The sequence below is a fragment of the Globicephala melas genome, chromosome 4, assembly GCF_963455315.2.
Source record: "Globicephala melas chromosome 4, mGloMel1.2, whole genome shotgun sequence".
Classification (NCBI taxonomy): domain Eukaryota; kingdom Metazoa; phylum Chordata; class Mammalia; order Artiodactyla; family Delphinidae; genus Globicephala; species Globicephala melas.
This window is the reverse complement of record NC_083317.1, coordinates 112,045,521-112,063,922: the sequence shown is the minus strand read 5'-3', so window position 1 is coordinate 112,063,922 and position 18,402 is coordinate 112,045,521. Positions and strand designations below refer to the sequence as shown.

The following is an 18,402-nucleotide window of genomic DNA, read 5'->3' as shown; positions in this document are numbered from 1 at the left end:
TGGAATACAATCCAGAAATCCCTCAACACAGATTGTTATCTCCTACTTATTCTGCAGGTCTCAGCTTCAATGTAGCCTGATTTTCCTAGAGTAAGTTAGGTGAGCCACTGTTTCCATAGCATCCTATAGCACTCATTGCACTTTACCTGCACCATTTGTTGAATGTAAGCTCTCTGAAAGAGCAAGTACTTCATGAGACTGGGTCTAGCGCTTAACGTATTGTCTAGCATATAGTAGGTACTCAGTATATATTTGATCAACTGAAAACAGTAGAAAAATGGTAACACAAATGCAGTAAAACACATCTTCAGAAATATTTAATGACATGGGAAAATGGTCAGATGTGGTAAGTAAAAAGTATATGCTATGAGATTATATATAATGTAATTTCAATTTTGTAAAATAAGAAATATGCAAATTTTTACACTGAAAAAAGTTAGAAATATACCAGAATGTTTTGTTGGCAAAAAATTATGTGATTAAAAAAAAACTTCATTTTTATAATGAATGTATATTTGGTTTATGATCAGATAAAAACAAATTCTTCAAAAAGGGAAATCAGTATTATTTTGTATATTCCTGTTAAAAACATAAAGGATTAAAAAACATTATTTTATAATTCCTTTTAGTTATTTTTGATGGAAGATTTTGACATTTTTATATTCTTTGTGGCACATGAAATATTTTTCAAATCAGATCCAGCAATGCAGATCCTAAGCTAATGTAGATTCTCCTAGGTTTGGAGACACTCATGAACACTAATGTAATTCTATAATTCTATATTACATTATATATTGTATGTAGTTCTGTAATGTAATGTAACTCCATTCTGTCAGGTCTGTGTTTTTTTTTAAAAGAACTGTTTCTTTCCTAAGTAAATACTTCTGAAAATATTGTCATTTTTCTTACTAATTAGGATATCAAAGGGTTTAGCATTAACAGCCTAATTTAAAGAATGTAAATGTGAATTACTTCACAGGGGAAGAATGCACAAAATATATCCATTTTGCTATTTCAAAGCTTAGTAATTCTCGCTGGCCTATTAATATTCAGCCTTCTTATATTTTTTACCTCTCAATTACATATTAAAAATTATTCTGAAGTGAAAAATACATTGTTCATTGAGATTAATTTTAACTTGTTTATTTCACAATAGTTTATACAGTACCCTCACATGCTTGGCAGAATGCTTTGAGAGTAAAAAATGAGTGAGATATGGTTCCTGTCTTTGAGGTGCTCACAGTCTATTGAGGGAGAAATATGACAAAAATATATATGATAATACAGCACAGAAAATCATGTTATTTAGAGACAACAAAGTACTTGAGGCTCAAAGGGATCTGAAAGAGTGTCATTGAAGTCAGTACCTTTCACATCATTTCTGGTTCAAGCCATCATTTCTTACCTTGTTTGGTATAATAGCCCCCAGCTTGTCACCCTGCTTCTTTCTATCCCTGCCTTCCTGCAATCTATTCTCAACACAGTGGCCAGAAGATACTTTCAAAAATATATTAGACAATGTCATGCTTTGCTCAGAACTCTCCAATGGCTCCCCCTTTTACTAAGAAGGAAACCAAAGTCCTTCCAAGTCCCTTCTGATTGCCTCCTCCTTCCCCATCGCCAAATTGCCTCTTTATTTTTATCTCTTTTATGCTCCCTTTTGCTTAATCTCCTGTAGCCACATTAATCCTGTGATTTTTTTCAAATCTACCAGGATGTTTACACTTTGGGGACCTTATACTTGCCTTTCCTCTGCGGGAAAATCTAGACCCAGCATGATTCCCTACTTACTTCCTTTAAGTCGTGATCACACGTTACCTCCTGTATGAGGCCTACCCTGGCCAGACCATGTAAAATTACAACTTGTGCATTCAGACACTCCTAATTCCCATATCCTGTCCTCATTTTTCTTATTTGTCTTGTACTTAGCACTATCCAGCATTCTTATTATCTCTCTCACTCAGTCACAGATTATTTTATTCAATAACATACTGAATACATTTACAGAAGGGTATATTAAATGGTCAATAAATAATGAAGGAATGACTGAATCTTGTTTTTATTCTAGTAAATCTTAGTTGTTATAAATTCAGAATTTGTGATGATTCTTCTTGGATTCATTTGAAATTTATGTTTACATTTTCTGTTGAAAATTGTGGTTCCTTTGTAACTAAATAACTTTTAAGTTAAAAAGAGAGAGAAAAGAGGGAGAAAAGAAATTATAGCCTTTATAGGAAATCTGTTTTCAATCAATTTTTACTGAATTCATGCAGTTAATAAAAGAAAAGCTGATTTCTAGCTGAAAAGCCCTGCCTAAAATCTTGATAGTTATTTGTTGGTATAATTATGTTACTAAAGTAATAAAATTTAATTTTTAAAAATTGGTGAATTCTTTAGATGAACTGATTTTGGACTAGTCTCAGCTAATTGCTCTGCATTCAAGATAATTAAAATAATATTAAAAGAAATCATATAAAATGGAATGTTACAAGGATGTAGTCTTTAGTTTCATAAACTTCTGACATTCTAGAAATCTTTGGTTCCTGATGGAAGGCACTAATAAGAGCCTTTAGTCTCACTAATAGCTAAAGCATGTTCTGTTGGAAAGATACATTAGAGACACATTAATTATTTGAGGCAACTGGAGCACCATTATTTCACTGAAACATTTCAGTGACCTTGAAAAGGGGAAATGGAAACAATGGACTAGTAACAAAACCCTGTGGCATTAAATGATTTCTGCAAAGTCTGGAAGAATTAATGAGTGCGTAAGTGTTCAGTAGTCACATAAATTTGGTCCCTTCTCCAATTAATTCAATGTGCTGCATCCACCAAGTATGATCCTGAGCTCTCTACCAAGGAATCAGCGTTCAAGATGGCCGTAGCTCTGTCTCTCAGCAACACTTAAAGAAGTTAACTTTGTTAAGGAAAAAAAGACATGATGAAAATAAAGATCTATTTGGAATTTTAAAAGACCCAGGGCTCCTCCCACTCTTCCCTGGAGAAATTATCCAACTGCTAATGTGATTTGCAAAGGAGTCTTTCAAACTGCCTGCTGCCTAATTAGCTTTATGAAAAATACACATCAAACTTGTTTTGAGTGATGGGTTTATTGTGTGGAAAATGATACAAACACACAACTACTGAATGAAAACAAGTAAACTTCTCATCAAAGATGTTAGAATTACTCCAAAGAGCAGATGAGTAAGCTGGTCTTTCTTCTCAAATTGCCAAGCAGGTGGGAGGTATGAATTGGTGTCTTTTATGAGCGCTTGGTTGAAATGAAGAGAGTGTGAGCTTCTCTCCGCCCCCGATTATTTTATGTTCATTTTAATTTTCAGTTCTCAAAGATATTTCAAAGTGAGATACTGTTCTTTCCTTTCCTCTTTCAAAGTTTCATCAATTAGTGTTTGATGCGTGTATGAAATGATAAGCATTAGCTAGCATAATAAGGAAGCAGGAAAGCAATTTGTCTTTTACAGCCATATATTTGAAAAAGTAATCAGTGTTTATAAGTTCTTCCCAACTCCTTTTTTTCCTAACAAATGAGTTTTTGTTCTGAAATTGTGAGATTAAAGAATAATTGGAGTATAAACTGAAAATGGTGCATATGGAAGGGTTTGGCTGAATTGATTCTATTTAACATTTGGCCTCCTGTTTCCATCATTGCTAATTAAATGAACTGAATCTAGACTGAAGATGAGCTAGTGTATGCAACATTGCTGTGAAATCTTTAAAATGCTCTAAATTGGAGAGAACCTATACAGTAGGAAGATCCCCTCTGGAGAGACCGGGGATCAAATGCCAATTCTGTCACTTTTTGTGTGGCATTGAATAAACAACTTATCTTTTCTGAATCTCAGTTTCCTCATTGTAGCATGGATATGATATAACATTAGAAATGACTGGAAGGATTATGGAGTATTGTTGCATGATGCTCCATAATATTAGGACTTCATCTTGATCTTCTCCTCTTCTATATCTGTTTCATACTCCAAAGGACCAACATTGACCTTTTGATGCAGACCAGGACATATAACAGCTTCTCTCTAGTGTAATTGTCAGATAAAAAGTATAAACGCTGGTGTCTGATGAATGCAAAATGTGCAGTTTTTATGTGGTTATATCTTTGAAAACTCTGTTTCTTTTGTCTCTATGGGATTATTCTTACATAAATCTGAGTTCACTTGAGGAAAGTTTTCAAAACGCAACAGGAATATTTTTCAATTTAAGGTAGTCAAAGCTCTGACTAAATCATAAAAACAGAATAATTTTCTTCCCTAAGATATTAGTGTGGTCGGAAAGGTTGGTTGGACTACTTGGATGAATATGAAAAAGCTTAAATGAAAATATGAGGAGAAAACACTGTCACACATATGTATTCTAATTTACTTATAAAATGTTAGCCTTCCCTAGCTTCATAAAGAATAAATCCTCTAAACTGAGAGTAGGTTAGCACAAAATCCAAACAACAAATACCATTGCTTCATTAATATCACAATTCTCCCATTCTTCCTGTATGTTCACAAGTCCTTCATACAACCCCAAAGTAAAGCAAAGAAAAACAAAACAAAACAAACAACAAACTAACCTCCAATGTAAATAACGAAAAAAACCAAACTACTACCAACATCATCACCATCAACTACACCAAAAAGCCAAGTCCAAACCATAACTAGCAGATATTTAGAAATAATTGTGATCATTAACGTTACCATGTTTCAACAGCATGAAGACTCAGTTCAACTCCTGAACACCATACACAAAAATGAAATCAAAATGGATTAAAGACCTAAATGTAAGGCCAGACACTATTAAACTCTTAGAGGAAAACATAGGCAGAACACTCTATGACATTAATCACAGCAAGATCCTTTTTGACCCACCTCCTAGAGAAATGGAAAGAAAAACAAAAATAAACAAATGGGACCTAATGAAACTTAAAAGCTTTTGCACAGCAAAGGAAACCATAAACAAGATGAAAAGACAACCCTCAGAATGAGAGAAAATATTTGTAAACGAAGAAACTGACAAAGGATTAATGTCCAAAATTTACAAACAGCTCATGCAGCTCAATAACAAAAAAACAACCCAATCCAAAAATGGGCAAAAGACCTAAATAGACATTTGTCCAAAGAAGATATACAGATTGCCAACAAACACATGAAAGAAGGCTCAACATCACTAATCATTAGAGAAATGCAAATCAAAACTACAATGAGATATCATCTCACACCAGTCAGAATGGCCATCATCAAAAAATCTACAAACAAATGCTGGAGAGGGTGTGGAGAAAAGGGAACACTCTTGCAGTGTTGGTGGGAATGTAAATTGAAACAGCCACTATGGAGAACAGTATAGAGGTTCCTTAAAATCTAAAAATAGAACTACCATATGACCCAGCAATCCCACTACTGGGCATATACCCTGAGAAAACCATAATTCAAAAAGAGTCATGTACCACAATGTTCATTGCAGCTCTTTTTACAATAGCCAGGATATGGAAGCAACCTAAGTGTCCATCGACAGATGAATGGGTAAAGAAGATGTGGCACATATATACAATGGAATATTACTCAGCCATGAAAAGAAATGAAATTGAGTTATTTGTAGTGAGGTGGATAGACCTAGAGACTGTCATACAAAGTGAAGTAAGTCAGAAAGAGAAAAACAAATACCGTATGCTAACACATATTTATGGAATTAAAAAAAAAAAGAAAGGTTCTGAAGAACATAGGGGCAGGATAGGAATAAAGATGCAGATGTAGAGAATGGACTTGAGGACACGGGGAGGGGGAAGGGTAAGCTGGGATGAAGTGAGAGAGTGTCATGGACTTATATACACTACCAAATGTAAAATAGATAGCTAGTGGGAAGCAGCCACATAGCACAGGGAGATCAGCTGGGTGCTTTGTGACCACCTAGAGGGGTGGGATAGGGAGGGTGGGAGGGAGATGCAAGAGGGAGGAGATATGGGGATATATGTATATGTATAGCTAATTCACTTTGTTCTAAAGCAGAAACTGGCACACCATTGTAAAGCAATTATACTCCAATAAAGATGTTAAAAAAAAACTCAGTTCATATGTAATTAGACAATATTAGAAGAAAAATTGGAAGAATAAAATTCTAAATGCCAAGATTTAAATTTCTAATACACTTCTGCTATGGCTTTCATATACTACTGAAAGTTTTGAGGGCACCAACATTCATTCCTTAACTGAAAATTGCATTTATTGAGAACTGTTATTTAAAATTCTTCAGCACATCCTATAAGTCAGCTACCATTTTGAAGAATATCTTTACTTTATTCTTATAACATCCCATAAAAAGGCATACTTATCTTTGTTTGACCAATGAAGAAATCTAGTTTCAGAGAATTTAAGTTATATGCCCAAGGAGTCAAGTTGATAAATGGTAGGACCAGCTTCGAACCCTAATTTTAAAACTGGTGTTCATTTCATTCCACTATGGATTTCTTCCAATAATAACTGCCTTGCTTACTGTATAGGATTATTGTAAATAATGCGTTTTAAAGCATTTTACAAAACTGTGAAATTCTGTGCATATATGTTAAATATATATGTGATTTCTCTGTTTTGGGGAGATTCGATGAGAAACTAAGCCACATGTAAACAGTGTGGTATAATGGAAAGAACTTGATTTTTAGGATCAAATAGGGGGTTAAAATATGGTCCTTCTGGGATGTTATTTTACACCTTATATATATCACACTGGAAAGGGATTCATGGCTTTGCCTTTGGTATTTTCTTCATTCACAGCATAATCTATGACAGCTGTTTCCTCTTCGTGATTTATATCCCAGTCCTAAATTTTCAGAGATCCCTTCCCTGAATACCCTATTTAATATCTTCATTGGCATTAGACTACTCCGTACCATCTCCTCCAATTTCGACCTTTTAATCACGTTATTATTTAAATTACTGATTTTTGCTATTGTTGTTTGCTTGCTTATTGTCTTCTGGGAATCTTGTCTTTCTTCATAACACTGTAACCCTTGGTATACAGTTGGTGTTTAATAAATACATGTTAGAAGAGTATTAGGGTATAGGAGGTCTTCGTTCCATTTTAAGGCTGGCCACCAGCTAGCTATGTGACATAGTAAGTTACTTAACTCTTGTGGACCTCAGAATTCTCATCTTTTAAAATAATAGCAAAACTATAGAATCCACAAAGTTTTCAGATACATTATTGTCTTAAAATAAGGAAATGAGAGAGTCAGACTAAAAGAACATTTAAATTCTTTTCAATTCTAAAGTTTGATGTATCTAAGTCTTTGATGTATAGCTTATACTCAATTGGCCTACATGTAATCACATAGAAATATGTACAAATATGTACAAAAGTATGTTGGGATTTGGAAAACTTATATGTTGTTTCTTTTCTTCTACTGACTATTCATACTAATTATGATGTAGGTATTCCATGACTATTATATCTGTATATGCTAGACATTGCAAATTTTTAAAGTTGAACAATATAATATTTTTTAAATAGTATTTTTTCCTAGAATTTTAGTCAAGACCTTGATCGGAATTATGATCAGCACTCAACAGTGTAAGCCTCTGAAGAATTCTGCCCTTTGGCTGCCTTTGTCATTGCATTTCATATTTCTCATGACTTAGAGTCTATTCAGTTAGTAATCATCAACTCCTCACTATTTCTTTCAGTCAGAATCATTTGCATATCACCCTCCCTTTCATTTTTTCTTTTTTTTCTAAAATAGCAAGTTAGGCTTCTGTAAGGATAACACTGTGTTTAAAACTAATTAAATAAAGTGAAGAACATGAGATTTTTGGTGATGACCCTGCTGAAATGATTGCTAAAATGTATTTCATTATTGAATTAAAGGATCATGCCCTAGAAGAACAGAAGGAACAGATAGGAAACTCAGTGAATCTAATTTCATTAATATTTATTTTTCAAGTTTCCACTGCTAAATTATTTTAGGATTTAGAATGTTATCAAATAGCCTTTGGAGTAAACTCAACTTTTTCTCCTTTAGGTGTTGCAACAATTTATCTAAAAGAAATCCTTGGAGGGATTAGTTGAATTGAAAATTGCATTTTTATTTTCAGTCATTTCCTAATTTAAAATTTTCTTTACAATTCCTACCTCTCCAAAAATACTATTTATTTTAAGTGTACGAAATTAGGATAATCACAATTCTTGTTTCATCACACATTTGCATCACTGGTCTATGACTTAAGGTATTTATTTATTTGTTTGTTTGTTTGTGTTTTTATTGGGTCGGCCAAAAGTTTCATTTGTTTTTTTCTGTACGATGGTTCCAGTAGCACTTAGTTGTCTTTAACTTCATTCGAAACAGTTTTGTTAGATTGTATGTGATAGCTGTCATATCAGCATGCATTTAAAAAAAGACATCAAAACTGGTGAATTTTTGTGTAGCCATTTTAATATTGAAGATGGAAGAAAAAAGCAACATTTTAGGCATATTATGATTATTTCAAGAAAGGTAAAAACACAACTGAAACGCAAAAAAAGATTTATGCAGTATGGAGAAGGTGCTGTGACTGATCAGATGTGTCAAAAGTGGTTTGCAAAGTTTCATGCTGGAGATTTATTGTTGGACGATGCTCCACAGTTGGGTAGACCAGTTGAAGCTGATAGCAATCAAATTGAGACATTAATTGAGAACAATCAATGTTATACCATGCAGGAGATAGCCAACATACTCAAAATATCCAAATCAAGCGTTGAAAATCATTTGTACCATTGTACCATTTGTTATTTTCATCGCTTTGATGTTTGGGTTCCACATAAGTTAAGCAAAAAAAAACCTTCTTGACCACATTTCCACATGCGATTCTCTACTTAAATGTAATGAAAATGTTCCATTTTTAAAACCAATTGTGACAGGCAATGAAAAATGGATACTGTACAATAATGTGGAACAGAAGAGATCGTGGGGCAAAGGAAATGAACCATCACCAACCACACCAAAGGCCGGTCTTCATCCAAAGAAGGTGATGTTGTATATAAGGTGGGATTGGAAGGGAGTCCTCTATCATGAGCTCCTTCTGGAAAACCAAATGAGTAATTCCAACAAATACTGCTCCCAATTAGACCAACTGATAGCAGCACTCGTCGAGAAGTGTCCAGAATTAGTCAACAGAAAACACCTAATCTTCCATCAGGATAACGCAAGACCTCATTTTTAAGTTTCTTTTTGAGTTTCTTTGATGACCAGGTCAAAACTGTTACAGCTTGGCTGGGAAGTTCTGATTCATCTGCCATATTCACCAGACATTGCACCTTCAGATTTCCATTTATTTTGGTCTTTACAAAATTGTCTTAATAGAAAAAATTTCAATTACCTGGAAGACTGTAAAAGGCACATGGAACAGTTCCTTGCTCAAAAAGATAAAAAGTTTTGGGAAGATGGAATTATGAAGTTGCCTGAAAGATGGCAGAAGGTAGTGGAACAAAAGGGTGAAATGTTATTCAATAAAGTTCTTGGTGAAAATGAGAAATGTGTGCTTTACTTTTACTTAAAAACCGGAAGCACTTTTTGGTCAACTCAATATTTATGTTGTATTTACTTATGCATGTATGTATTTACTCATTTTAAAATAAGCATCCAAGAACCCATCATCCAACACAAAAACTAGAATATTGATAATAACTAACATCCACCTATAAAGTCGTCCCCTAACCTGTCCCAAATTTATCTAACTCCTCTACCCACCTACTCTTTGTTACCCTGATTTTTATCCTTACCATAAACTTCAGTCTCATCCACTACCCTTGGTCCACAAGCTATGTCTTGCTAAAATGAATGATCTTTTAAGGTTCTTTGGTTCCAAACAATGGAAATTGATGCTAGTTAATCAGAATTAACTAGAATTAAGCAGATTTAATATAATTTAATGGAATTAAACAGAATTAACTAGAATTAACATCTAGTCAATCAGAAAAAATATTGTTTTGAATATGAGAGAGTTTAAGCAATGGAAGGAGAGTTTAGGAATCAAGCTTTAAAGGACAGGAACTAAAGTAACAACTGCAAAAACGCGTAGACAGGTTTTGTTGAGGGGGTGGGGGGGCATGAATCAACTCCAGTGCTTTCAAATGTGTGATTGGTCTGGCTTGAATCATGTACCACCCTTCTCTGGGAAGAGAGAAAAAACATCTTAATGAACTGTCCCACCAGACTGTATCCAATGGAAGAACAGATCTCCCAATGCAAATTTAGGTTATTTCATAAAGAAGGAGTTAAACATTGGGGCCAAAGGTTACATAGGTTCATACCAGAAATACTTTCTTCACTCCAGACTTTGGGACTAGTCATTTTAATATATGTTTATAATCCCCAGCTGAATGTAACATTGCAATCTTTGACCTAGAACTCAGGCCCCCTTATTCCACGCCTATTAATGTTGAATTATATGTCATTACCTATATCCATTTGTGACCTTAAAAAATGGACATTTCACATGGTTTAACTAAACATAGCTGCATAAGGAGCAGAAGTGACTCCCACACAGAAAGTTTCCTCTTTCTAGTTACTACAAGAAGAGCTCATTGTTACTGTTTTTTTTTTAATTTTTGAATTTGTAACTTCTATTGTTAGTGTTTCCATTATGATGTACAGCAAACAACCTCAGATAATAGGATAGCATGGGCTATTGGGCAGAAAGATTTGGGTCTCAGTGCCCATAATGTTTACTAAGTGGGTGACCTCAGGGAAATTACTTCTCTGAAACTTGATTTCTTTATCTACTAAGCAGGAACAGCTAATGTTTCTTTTCTCACATTGTCCTGCTGACTGAAAGGAGAATATGCATTTAAAATGCTTAGCATAGAGCCTGGCGCAGAGAAAGCATGACATCAATGTTAGTTATTGCCATTGAATAATGACACATAACTGCTGCAATTTGAAAATTCCCATATTGAAGCTTCAATCAGCTCAGCTAATCTAGGTTAGACAATAGAATTTATTTTGGGGACAGACATTCTCTTTTCTTCAGGTGAGTACATTTTGGTTGAAAGTATAAACTATAAACAGTGCTTTGGGGGATCCTCCTTCAGACTGAGAATTTAAATATTTTGTTAAACAAGAAGAACAGTTCTATTCACAGGGCAGTGCCCGTGTAAATTTAGGGAAATGTGTGCACCTGTGTGAGACACCTGAGAGACAGCATTTTCTAGTTGAGAGTTTATAAGGGACCAGCTCTGAAAACTATTGATTGTGGTTGGGAACTGTGCCTGTGCTCTGTTCAAATAATGCCCTTAGGAGATCAGGGACAGAGACCCCATTACTTTATTAATCCCATACATCTTTTATTTTGCCTCACGTGTGGAATATTTTTTCTTGCCTTTCCTTATCTAAAAATTCAAAACTTCTTAACTGTAACACAGGAATAACATGGTCATGTGTAATTCTCAGAGTAGTTGTAAAAGTCTGCAATAAGGGAATGAATATAGAGTGACATTTTGTGTACCATAAATCACTTTATACAACTAAGGCACTATTATTTTAATTATGTTTATATTGTTTAGGGCAAAGGCAACATTGAGTAGTAGTTAACAGCTTGAACTCCAGAGCCACACTGCTTGAATTCAAATCCAAACTCTACCACCATGGGCAAGTGACTTGAACTTTAAGTGGCTTATTTTCCTGACCTATAAATTGAGGATAATAATGGTACCTTTCTCACTATTGTTTCTAGAATTAAATGTGTTCATATATGAAAAGCACTTAGAACAATGCCTGGCACAAAATAAATGATACAAAATAATGATAGCTATTATTATTATTATTGTCTTCCTTGTTAAAGCTGAGGCAAGTTCTACTTTTCACATTTATTTCAAGACTCGTAAGTACAGCTCTAATCACACTGCTATGCCTTATTTATAAGTTGTCCTGGAATTATATTGTTGAGTGAATTATTCATATCTTTATATCTTGTTTTTGCATCTGGATTATGTGGTCCTTTGGGGGTAGGGCACGTTGTCTGCACTTCGTTATTTCCCAAAGGGACTAATAACTCTCATGTGAATTAAATCCCTCTTCCATTCTTTTTCACTTACATATTGGTTTCTCTCAACCATTTTGCATTTTTGATTTTGGCAGAAGAGCATGGAAAGCTGCTGGATTACACTGAAAGCACTTTTGGTATCACTTCCCAGTTCAGTTTCTTTGCACAGTGAATAATAGCTAGGGCTGTTGGGCCAACATGAAAAGGTACTCAAATTTGGTTCTGTTAGGACGAAGTTGGCTACTGCTTTCATGGATGAGATTATCAGAACATATTTAAAAAGTCTGTACCTCAAACATTCACTGTGAGGAGGACTCAGTTCTTGGCAACATACAGTCTCTCTCTCTGCCTCTCTGTCTCCCTCCCTCTCTCTCTCTTTCCCCTTCTTTCTCTCTCTCTCTCTCTCTCACACACACACACACACACAACCAAGAACAAAAAGATATAGAAATGAATTTTCAAACAATTATTTCCAAATAATAGCTGAAAAATTTGACCTGAAGCATTTGTCATTAATAAGGCATATTATCAAGCTAGAAAGGTATATTATATATTAACATTTTTAGCTTGTTTAATAACTCTTAAATGCTTAGACATATGACAAGTCGTCCTCCATTTGTACTCTTTTATTGTGTTTAAAATGCTTTAATTCTTTAATGACAGATAAATGGGTTATACCTAATGTAGATATAATTTGTAGGGAACTGATTTCAGAGAGAAATGTCATGCTACATCTGTAGGTTGGAGTTTCATAAGTATTAATAAGTGTTTCTATTTACAACAATGAATTCATTCATCTAACAAATATTTATCGAGTTCCAACTGTGTCCAGGTATTCCTATAAGTACTGAAGTCACAGTAGTGAGCAAAATAGACAAAAAGTTCTTGCTTTGGAGGAGTTTATGTTCTAATGGGGGAGGAAGATAATAAATAATAGATAAATATATTATAGGATCATTTAGTAATAAGTGCTATGGAGAAAAATAAAGCAGTGAAGGAGAATATAGGGCTGGCAGAGAGTGTTGCTAGTTTATATGGTAGCCAGGGAAGACCTTCATGGGAAGATATCATTTGAGCAGAAGCCTGAAGGAAATGAGGGAAAACTGCAGATATCTGGGCAAAGAGCATTCCAGGCAGGTAGAGGCAGTGGTGAGTGTAAAGGTCCTGAGATGAGAGTGGAAGAGGCATATTCAAGGAACAAGGTGCTGGGGGAGAGAGGTAGGAGTTGAGGTCAGCAAGGGGTTGTGAGCAACAAGACTCCAGTGGTCTTGGTAGGGCATTCTAAGGACTTTGGCCTTTATTATGATTGAGATGAGAAGTTACTGGTGTTTTGAGCAGAGGAGTGACGTAATCTGAATCAGGTTTAAACAATACCTCTGGCTAATATTGCATTGAAGGATGGGAAATCTACAGGCTGAACTATCTGAATGGTAGAGTTGGGCAGGGATTCAATCTGGAGACATTAGGCCAAGCAAGAATCATCATTTTAGACAAATCTTAAGGAAAAGCAAAATCTTTCTTAAAGGGCAAACATTTAGATATTAGAGTATGAGCTACTGCTCCTCAAAGTATTTCATATTATACCAACATCCTTATAAAAAATTATATTTTCCCTCAAGGAGAAAAGATGCTGGATATAAAAGGTTTGAAATAAAGGTTTCCTGATGTTCTAAAACACAGTAGTAATATATCGAGTCACATAAATTATCACATTTAATTTTTCTGATGAAACACAAACTGCATATACTCTAGCTTTTAGAGAACAGATATATTCTGTCATAGAAGCCAAGAAATAAAATATTAATGAAAACACTTAAAATATGGATTTTGTAAAAACATAATTGTGAAATTGGGACAGATTTAAATCCAAACTTAAAATGACAGTTCTGTGGTTTTTATAATGTCAGTATCACAATATAAAAAAGAATATTCAAGTTAAGTCAATAAAGAGTGAATCATTGGTAGCTGTAAATATAACTTTGGCTTACATTGTTGGTAAATCCGAATCAATATGAAAGACTTCTGACAAAATCAGAATTCCTTCTTCCTGCCCATTCTTACCCCAACCCTTTCTTTTTGCATTTTGAGAATAAATACTGACATATTAATTTACCATAAGTCATAAAAACTGCAGTCTCTTGAGCAGATTTCAGTTTCTTTATTATGATCCTAGAGACTGTGGCTCATTGATTCTGTATGTTATTGTCTGTTATGTGTAAAAATTGTGATGCTATTTAAGATAATAATGCACTAAATAAACAGAAATCCTAATTATATGCTCTTGTATAGTGGATGCTGACCTGTAATTCTTCAGGTATATATCTGCTTAGCTGAGCAAACAGATTACTATTTGCCTTGAAAAATAGAATGATTTTAGATACATACTCTTTTTCTCATATTTAATAGCATTTAATTGTTTCATATTGTGCAACCATGGGCCAAAAAATAAACTTCCATTTAATTTCTACTGTCAGGCATAATGCTGGATGCTTAAGAGAAAAAACATGACTCAAAGGTCCTTGCTCTTAGGGTTATTGTATAATTTTTTTAATCTTTATTGAAGTATAATTGCTTTACAATGTTGTGTTAGTTTCTGCTATACAACAAAGTGAATCAGCTATATGTATACGTATATCCTCATATCCCCTCGGGTTATTGTATAATTTGGAGGAACCATTTTTCTGAGAAGATTTAAGGTTTTTCTCCTTACTCTTTATAAGTTATAAATATATTTATAATTTAGAAACTCTGTTGTAGAATTAAATTTAATTAGCATTAATAAGAACCCATTTTTGCTCAGGGACATGCGAGGTGCTAGTTATAAAGACAGGAGATTCCTGTTCTCATGAAGGTTACCATGACTGACTAGAGAACCACACAGGGCAACTATACCAGAGTTTGTGAGTGGGTTGTCTGATTCTACTGTAGGAGCTCAGAAAGGGGTGAGACAATTATGGACTTGGTTTGGTCAGGAGTCATGAGGACATGGTTCTGAACTATGGCCTGAGGTATGAGAAGTCTGTGAAATACAGGAAAAGTGTTTCAGAGATTCAGTCTATTGAGAATAAGAAACTATGGCTTATGAATTAGAATTAAGGATTTGAGGAGAACAGAGAAAAACGCACTTGGGCTTAGGTTGCTTTTGAAAAGAAAACAACGAAGAATCGATACATTCGCAGGAGCAGTAACTGACTATTGACTGGAACACCGGATGCGGGTGCCTTACGAGGATTTGTACTCCAAAACAAAAAATTTTTTTTTAACTGCGTGTTGATAAATATTGAGTGTTTTCGAGTAATATCTTACAGAATGTATTTAGTGTCTTCATTGCGGAAATTTCTTAAATGTTCTTCAGAAGACAATGAGGTCATTCAACCAGGTTTCATCAGCCCCAAGCGGGGCAAGCAAAGGTGGTGGAGAAGAGCCCGGGAAGCTGCCAGAGCAGGCAGAGGAGGAATCCCAGATTTTGCACGGAACTGGCCCCTGTAAGTGGTTCAAGGTGTGAATGGGATTTGGATTCATTTCCATGAGAAACCGAGAGGGAAGCCCCGTGGATATTCTAGTTGATGTATTTGTACACCGAAGCAAATTATTCATGGAAGGATTTAGAAGCCTAAAAGAAGGAGAACCAGTGGAATTCACATTTAAAAAATCTTCCAAAAGCCTTGAATCAATATGAGTAACGGGACTGGTGGGAACCCCAGTTTAGGAAGTGAAAGAAGACCCAAAGGGAAGACACTACAAAAAAAAAAAAAACCAAAAGGAGACCGATGCTACAGTCATGCTAAGGAATGTAGTCTTCCTCCTCGGCCAGAGAAGTGCCATTGCTGTCAGAGCATCACGCACATGGTGGCGAACTGCCCTCACAGAACTGGGTGCAGCCACCCGCCCGTTCTCAGGGAAGACCGGAAGCAGAGCCCCAGCCACGCACTTCGACGTTCCCTCGAGAGGTGGGGGGGCGGGGGGTACGGCTATCCATCACCACCGTTTCCTCAGGAGGCGAGGTCCGAGGTCTCAGAGTGGCCAGGCACGTCACCTGCAGAAGCTTCCTCCACAAAGTCATCTGCAGCACCAGATCAAAGCAAAACGGGGCCTTCCGTTCAAAAACGGAAAAAGACATGACCCTTTTTCTTAACGTATCGTTTTCTCTCCCCCCGGTTGGGAAGTCTGCCTCATGCAAATACAGGGGAACAGTATTGCACAAACAGCAGCTGACCTGGGATTTTTAACTCCTGTTGAGGAACAGTGAATTTTTTTAAACAGACAAATCACTCCAAGCAAATTACCTTTGAGCAGGGTGTCATGTGTCACGTGACTCAGAGGATGCGATGCTCTATGTATCTGTATGTGCCCGTGCGAGAGGGAGAGAGCCTGAGTCTGTGTGTGTGTAGGAGGATTTTCTGTAGAATGTAGACATATGTATAAAGAGGGTTTGTCTTTATATATGTGTGTATAGAGATGTAAGCACACACCCTCCCTCGCAGAATTGGACATCCCCAAGAACTGAAAATTCAGGTGAAGCATTTTAGATGGTTTTGAAAATAACCCTTGGAGTTTTTCTTGAAATACCATTCCCTTTATATTGCATTAGGAAAAAAAAAATGACTGTTACCTTCTGTGTGAACCAAAGGATACTTCAGATCTCAGAGCTGCCAATCATATGGTACTAAAGGTTTTTAAGACATCAGTTCTCCCGAATTTGGGATTGCCTCTTCTTCTTGATATCTGTAGAATGTGTCCTCCACCCCTCCCCCTTTGAAAGCAGTACCTTAACTCCATATGCCTCTGACTGCCATAAGCTTTTTTGAATCTGGTATACATAACTCCAGAAAAGACAATGAATGTGTAATTTCTATGCCGATATTTCAGTGATTTTAATTCATATGCTTTGATTGTAAATTAGATGACTATTCAGAGAAATGAAGGGGAGGGCAATGTATAAAGGTAGTGACTTGATTGTTTTCAATGGTATTTTGATACTCGTTATAATCTTTTACCTGTTGTGAGGTTTTTGAGGGACTGTGGCAACAGCAGCTTCCCTTGACTGAGTCAATCCTTCCACCGTCACTTCGAGCGGAGGCCTCCTTGTTTACTACTGAAGACCTTGGAGGAAAACTGCAGTTGTTTGGTGTATGTTTTTGGTGGCTGTTTTTATTCTCCCTGGAGAGTTACCTAACTTGTTTCTAAAACAAACAAACAAAACAGCACAGATGTGAGTAAAATGCCAGGGTTGAGAATGGAAATTAAGTGGATGCTCACAATTGCCCAATTACATATGACCTTGAATAATATTAAAAAGCACCGTGTTTGATGGCGGGCGACTAGAGTGATGAGCCTGGGGCAGGAGGTTCCCAAACCTCTCCTACCAGAGAGCTAGGAGTATTTTATACAATACAGTTCATCTTAGGGGAATTCCCTCATGACTGTTCCTGAAGGGACGTATGTGGGAGATTCAGGATGAACATTCAATGATGGGGACAGAGACACTTCTCAGGTTGGTCCTCAGTTATATTAATAAACTGGCTGAGGGCCAATCATAGTATTGGTCCCTTCAGGTTTCAGTCATGAAAAACATTCATTCTGGTGTCATCCTGGTTCTAGATGTTATGGACACTTTCGGAAACATCTCCAAGAAGGTACCAATTAGTGGCGATGCTTAACATTGGCAATAAATATAGTTGTGTATGAGCCTGTTGGTGTAAGCTCAGATAATCAGAAACAGAAAATAGCATGATTCAAATGAGACACATTCTGCTGAACAGTTTCTGTGCCCTCCCCGACTTGTCCTGCCGAGGGAGGCTTGTGGTACGGTTGCTGCCGTTTCAGCAAGCAAGCCACGCAGAAGGAGAGCGAGCCTCGGGCTGGGCCGCCATATCACTGTCAACTCAGCTTGAGTTGACAGTGTCTGTGAGAATCTCCATGGGACATACTGAAATATTAGTGTGCTGTGATGCAAAGCTTACCTTTGATGATATTGAATGTGATAAAGAAGTACTTCCTTGCCTTATGTGAGGATCGTAAGCTTATTTAAATTACGTAGACAAATCAAAGTGGTGTTGCTTAAATTTTTAGCAGGTATAATAAGCAGGTTAACAGTAAAAGTACAAAACGTAAGCCACTTTGAAAATTCAAACCAAAGTTCCTTGACCTTATTAGAAATAGGAAATTATGGTCTTGAGAATTGGACATTCCCTGTTTACATATAAAAAGTTCAGAGCTGAGATCATGGTTTAAAAAAAGACAGACAGAAAGAAACATGTTATAACTATGGACCTTATGGGTGCAACTTGAAATCATTTTTCAGCATCTCACCAGACTGAACTAAGCACATACCAAACCTATCTTATGATTAAAAGTTGGGGTTTATTTTTTATATAAG

General features: G+C 35.8%; 1 pseudogene; it reads left to right on the top strand.

The window, feature by feature from the left end:
- Positions 1 to 15,384: 15,384 nt before the first annotated feature.
- LOC115846161 (protein lin-28 homolog B pseudogene) lies at positions 15,385 to 16,145 on the top strand (annotated as a pseudogene).
- Positions 16,146 to 18,402: the final 2,257 nt, after the last annotated feature.